This window comes from Jaculus jaculus, chromosome 19, assembly GCF_020740685.1.
Source record: "Jaculus jaculus isolate mJacJac1 chromosome 19, mJacJac1.mat.Y.cur, whole genome shotgun sequence".
Taxonomy (NCBI): domain Eukaryota; kingdom Metazoa; phylum Chordata; class Mammalia; order Rodentia; family Dipodidae; genus Jaculus; species Jaculus jaculus.
Window position 1 is genome coordinate 22,952,293 of NC_059120.1, and position 6,774 is coordinate 22,959,066.

Below are 6,774 nucleotides of genomic sequence, written 5' to 3' on the forward strand. Positions count from 1 at the left end.
TATGGCTGACCTGCTGAAGTAGAGAATGAGGCCATCACACGGTCATGTTAGGCCCTCAATAGATATGTTAGTAAACCCACATCTGGGGAGGCCTTTGTAAGGATGTCCTCAATAAGATGAAGCTACACTTCAGGTTTTCAAAGGCTACAGTGTCATATGTCACGAATTTTCTGCTATGACCTCTGCTAAGTTCTGGGAGAAGGTAAACATACGATGTGACTCTCAAAGCCTGTTCTACTCTTACAAAAATTGAATTCATATATATTTTATCTCCACCGTAGATAGAAATGTGTTAGTAAAAAATAATGGAAAGGCCTGAAACATAAAAAAGTAGACAGTGGCATCTTATACCAAGTAAATATGGCGCCATATTCTGAACTGACTGACCTATGTGACTTTGGGAAATGATATAACCTCTTCAAGACCCAGTTTTCTCATTCAAAAAAATGGGTCTTATTAACAATTACTAAGTGAAATTTTCCATAAAAAAGGCTTACCATTAGGGCTGTCCAATAGCCAATGTGCCCCAAATAATAATTTTGTTGTCATTATTGCATCCTTTTGAAATAACTGGAAACTTTACATATGGTTTGAATGTAGTATTCCCCATACCCTCATGTGTTTGTGATTAAGCCCCATACCTAACCTCCAGCTGGCAGAGCCTTTGGGATGGGGAGCCTTGCTGGAGGAGGTGTGCTGGGGGCGGGCCGTGTGCTGTGGTAGCCCAGCCCTGCCGGCTGCAAGCAGAGCTCAGCCTTTCTCCTTCCTTCCTGCTGCCGTGTAGACACGTGATGACCAGCCAGCTGCTCTTGCCATGCTTTCTCCACCATGATGAAACTTCCCCTCGAAACCACAAGTTGGAAATAAACCCTGTCCTTCCGTAAGCTGCTTTTGGTTGGATGTTCTGCCCCTGCAATGAGAAGATAGCTGATAACCATGAATGCTCAAGTAACTAAGGAAAATAAAGTTATGGTGCATTATAATGAAGAAAATTTGTTCTTTTCTTTTGTTCTCTTACCTTTGCCCACTTTCTCTAGCTGATATATATATATATGTGTGTGTGTATATATAATTTTTTTTTTTTTTGAGGTAGGGTTTTGCTCTGACCCACCCAGGCTGACCTGAAATTCACTATGTAGTCTCAGGCTGGTCTTGAACCCATGATGATCCTCCTACCTCTGCCTCCTGAGTGTTGGGATAAAGGCATGTACCACCACACCCAGTGAAAAATTAATTATTTTTTATACTATATAAACTTGAGCTAAACATAGTCATCTTCTGGAAAACATAAAATATTAAATCTATTACTTACAATTCTATTTAATATGGTGATTTAAAAATTATTTTTACTTACTTATTTGAGAGAGCGAGAGAGAGTAGGGCTTCTTGTCACTGCAATTAAACTCCAGATGTATGCATCACTTTGCTCATCAGGCCTTATGTGAGTACTGAGTAATCAAACCCTGACCAGCAGGTTTGCAAGCAGGTGCCTTTAACCACTGAGCAGTCTCTCCAACCCTAGTATGTTGATTTTTTTTGAGAGAGAGGAGAGAATTGGCACCCTAGGGTCTCAGCCACTGTAATTGAACTCCAGACACATCAACTAGCGGGCATGTGTGACCTTGAGCTTGCCTCACCTTTGTGCATCTGGCTTGTGTGGGATCTGGAGAGTTGAACATGGGTCATTAGGCTTTGCAGGCAAGAGCCATAACTGCTAAGCCATCTCTCCAGCCCTTGATTTTTTAAAAAATATTTATTTGTTTGTTTGAGAACTATAGACAGAGAGAGAGAGAGAATGGGCACATCAGGGCCTCCAGCCACTGCAAATAAACTCCAGACACATGTGCCATCTTGTGCATCTGGCTTACATGGGTACTGGGGAATCAAGCCTTGAACCAGGATCCTTAGGCTCTACAGGCAAGCACTTAACCACTAAGCCATTTCTCCAGCTCTCTTAATTTTTTTTAAAGCGCCTCACACATGTTTAGTAAGTGCTCCACCACTGAAACTATTTCTATCCCTTGTCCTACTTTTACTTTTGCTGGTCAACTTAGCTGTTAAATTTCCTAGGCTGGCCTTGAACCTGCTCTGTCGCCCCGGCAGGTTTTCAACTTTCTCTTATTCTGCTCAGCTCCTAAGTAGCTGGGAGCTGGGATTACAGACCTGTATCATCAAGCCCGATCATTATGTTGATTTAAAAAATTATGTCTATCTTAACTGAAATAATCATTTTGGATATCATCATGGAAACTCTTGACTTAATTAAAATATCTAAAATACATGCCTCTAGGTTTCATATATAATTTGTCTCCCACAGGTTCCACATTAGAACCTTGGTCCTCAGTGAGCTGGCATTGATATGGTGGAAACTTGAAGGCATGCAGCTTAGTTGGAGGGAACTGGTCATGTCCTCAGGAGGGATTAATATACTTCTCACAGGACCCTCCCATTAGTTTTCCAGAGAGTGGGTTAATATAAAAAGAACAAGGGCTGGAGAGATGGCTTAGTGGTTAAGGCACTCGCTTGCAAAGTCTAAGGACTCAGGTTCAATTCCCTAGTACCCATGTAAACCAGATGTGCAGGTGGCATATGCATCTAATGTCTGTTTACAGTGGCTAGAGTCCCTGGTATGCCCATTCTCTCTTTTTCTCTATCTGCTCTCTCTCTTTAATAAATAAAAAAAAAATTTTTTAAAGAAAAAGACTCTCACGGGCGTGGTGGTGCACGCCTTTAATCCCAGCACTCAGGAAGCAGAGGTGGGAGGATCGCTGTCGGTTCGAGGCCACCCTGAGACTCCATAGTGAATGCCAGGTCAGCCTGGGCTAGAGTGAGACCCTACATTGAAAAGCCAAAAAAAAAAAAACCTCACAAGAAAGACTCTCATTTTCTGTCTTGCCATGTGATTGCTCCCTATCAAACAAGTGCCATTTGCCTTGTGATCTGGCCATAAGACCCTCACCAGAGTCAGAATAGGTGGGACCATCCAACCTTGGAATTTCAGCCTCTAACACTGAACTAAATAGACCCTCTCTCTCTCTCTCTCTCTCTCTCTTTCTCTCTCTCTCTCTCTCTCTGTGTGTGTGTGTGTGTGTGTGTATTATTGATTTTAAAGATATCAAAGGCAACTAATTTCCTCCGTTTCTTTAAGCTTTTGTCCAGGTCTCACTTTCTTGCTGGGGCTTACTCTGTTTGAATTTACAATGTACCCTACAGGCTCATGTGTTTGAACACTTGGTATCCAGCTTGGTGGCACCGTCTGGGAAGGCTGTGGAACCAGGTGAGCCTTGCTGGAGGCAGTGGGTCACTCAGGCAGGTCTTGAGGTTTTATAGCCTGTCTTAACTTCCTGTTCGTTCTCCGCATCCTGACTCTGGCTATGATGTGATGGGTGGGGCTGCCTTGCCTTCTAACCTGAGCCAGGATCAACCCTTTCCTTCCTCAAGGTGCTTCTGGTCAGGACCTTTGTTCACAGCAACAAGTAATTGATTGGCCCTCCTCACCCCTTTTGATTCTGCAAGCACCCGACTTCTCCCACACACGCTGTTCCCTGACTCCCTAAATTCCCACCCTCTTCCACCCCTGCCACAACTACCACACTCATCAGCAATCCTGAACCACTTATCCTGCTCAATTTTTGCCCGTATCAGTTATCATCACCTGTTGTGCTTTGTAATTGTATTGTTTGTTGTTACTGTTTTCACATGGACAGAGTTTTATCTTCTCTCTATTGTTCTTTCTGTGCATGTCTCTCTCTCTGTCTTGGTCTCTCTCTCTCTCTCTCTCTCACACACACACACACATATGCACCTTGCTTTCCCCTTTTCTCTCTCACTAATACTTGAATTTGCCTAGAATAGTGGCTGGGCCACAGTAGGTATAAAATAAGGGCAAAAACTACTGGTGCTGGGTCTGGAAAGATGGCTCAGTGGTTAAAGGTACTGTGCGGAAAGCCTTCTGGCCTGGATTCAAGCCCCAGAAACCCATGTAAAACTGCTATAAAGTTAGACGGGCATTTACTTGCAGTCTCAAGAGACTTTGGTCACATGCCCCAACACACATATATGCAAAACATAAATACGTTTAGAAAGCTCTTGAGGATATTTAATTAAAATAAGTTTGCTTGAACTATGGAATGATTATTTTATATGATACAGAGATACAGACAAATTGCTAGGCCATCATCTTCCACTTATTGTTTTATGTTTTCCACTAAGTCAAGCTGCACTTTAGAGATGACTGCTTATACATGTACATGTGAATCTATATGTTCCCACTTCTATACATATGTAACATGTATATAAATGCACATAGGGGCTGGAGAGCTGGCTTAGTGATTGAGGTACTTGCTTGCAAGCCTGATGGCCCAGGTTTGAATCCCCACTACCCATGTAAAGCCAGGTGCACGAGGTGTCACATGTATCTGGAGTTCATTTGCAGCGGCAAGAGGCCCTGGAGCTCCCGTTTTTCTGTCTCTTTCTGCTTGCAAATAATAATATATAAACTTACTGTTTATTTTTTTAAAAAGATATTTTTTAAAAAAGATATTTATTTATTTGAGAGAGATAGAGAAAGAGAGAGGCAGGCAGAGAGAAAGAGAATATGGGCACGCCAGGGCTACCAGCCACTGCAAATGAATTCAAGACACATGTGTCACCTTGTGCATCTGGCTTTACATGGATACTGAGGTACTGAGCCTGGGTCCTCTGGTTTTGCAGGCAAGTGCCTTAACCACTAAGTCATCTCTCCAACCCACTAAATAAATTTAAAAAAATAAATGCACATATATACTCAATGTAGGAAGAGTATATTTTTCCCCAGTACAATAACTTAATTCTCTCAGCAGAATATAATCTCTTTTCCTTTTTTCTATTTTGAGGCAATGTTTATTTCAAAAGAAATTTTCATCACATATCCCACAGAGCAATGAATGCCCTGAGGTGAAAGTCCAGAAAAAGTTCCTTTTCCAAACTCCCAGAGCTGAGTCTAGTTTTAGCTCAAAGCCAGTTACATAAGTGAACCATTTGCCATGGACATCATTTTAGAATGAAGCTCAGAAAACATCCATTGTAGCTCCAATCGGGCTGCACAACTGAGCTATTCACTGTGGTGCTTGAACACGGACCGACCATCATGTCAGAGTGATGTTAGGAAGGCATTTGTTTGTGACTAAAGCAAACCTGTCCTTGCTTAGCCCTAGCAGGGAGACTTGGTTCACTTATTCAAAAACATTCATTTCTTGAACTTATACATTTCCCATTCTTTGCCAGGCATTGGGCTAGGTCCTGGTTATTTATGACAGAAAGACAAACTCACTTCTTTTAAAAATCAACAACTTTAGTTGCGTGTGTGTGTGTGTGTGTGTGTGTGTGTGTGTGTGTGTGCATGCATGCGTATGGGGTACCAGTACATCTTGCCACTGTAAACAAATGCCAGACAGGCTACTTTGTGTGGAGAGCTTGGGAACTGAACCCAGCCCAGCAGGCTTTACAAGTAAGGACCTTTACCCCCGACCCATTTTCCCAGCTGCAAAGCTTCTTGCTTTAAGGGATCTAATGTAGGGAAGTAACAGAGAGACAGAAAGGGCACTTACGATGCACACATGTCCTCCTCACAGCTGACCGCACACAGAGGCCAGCACTCCTTCACATCTAAGTAATCCGGACCACTGCCAAGTTCATCCTTGGGCAATCAGATTTTCAGGAGCGGACTAGTCTTTTTGTCTGTTCTGAGATGGCAATTTCTTGTGACCATAAGCACAGGAAATGAAATGTACTGTTTACTAATATTATATTGTGTTATTAGTATTATATTATTTTGACAAAGAGTCTCATTCTGGTCCCACCTGGCTTGGAACTTACTATGTAGCCCAGGTTGGCCTTGAACTTGTAGAAATCCTCCTGCCCCAGCCTCTTGAGTGCAGCGATTATAGGTCTAAGCAACCACACATGGTTGTTACATTTTCCTGGTAAAAATGACAGGAGAATGTTTTATAGAACATTATTAGTCATAAAATAATGTAAATCAAAATGTTTCTGATGAAAGAGTTATTCAATTGCTGAATATCTATTACATGCTACACTGCTAATGGTGCTGAGGATACAACACGGATCAAACCTGATGAAAACAATTCTCAAATAACCTACATCCTAGTTGATGAAATATAAACAAATAAATAAGTAGTGTACTATCTGTATGTCAGTGCTGGAATAGGTTGCTATCTTTTTAAATATTTTATTTATGTATTTGAGAGATAAGTCAACTTTGTGAGCAGATGAGCCAGTTCTTGAAGTCACCAACACGGCTACACTGTCATCTCTCCCTCAGCTGGCATCCATGGCTTATAAGGTCCCTGTCTAAATGGCCTACTGAAGACACAGCTAAAGTAGCAATTTGGTGGCAGTAAACCCTGCAGGAAGAAGTGCTATCATTCAGGACACAACCTATTAGAGGTCTCTCTCTCTCTCTCTCTCTCTCTCTCCATATATGTATATATCCTCTTTCAAAATAATACAAGGGGGTGGTGAGCAGGCAGAAGTCATTTCACTATCACTCCAGATGGCCCATTCTAGCGATTCTGGAATTTGTAGGATTAGAAACCCTGGTCCCCCAAAGAAGTTGCTTTGTCAGGGCATAGAATCAGGAACCCCCATAAATTACCAGAGACAGCTCCCACCAGACCCTTTGGAAGCCTGATGTCTAGACACCAGCAAGTAAGAGGGAGAATTACCATGTGGGCAAGAGTAATTGATCCTGATTGGTGAGAAGATGGGGCTGCT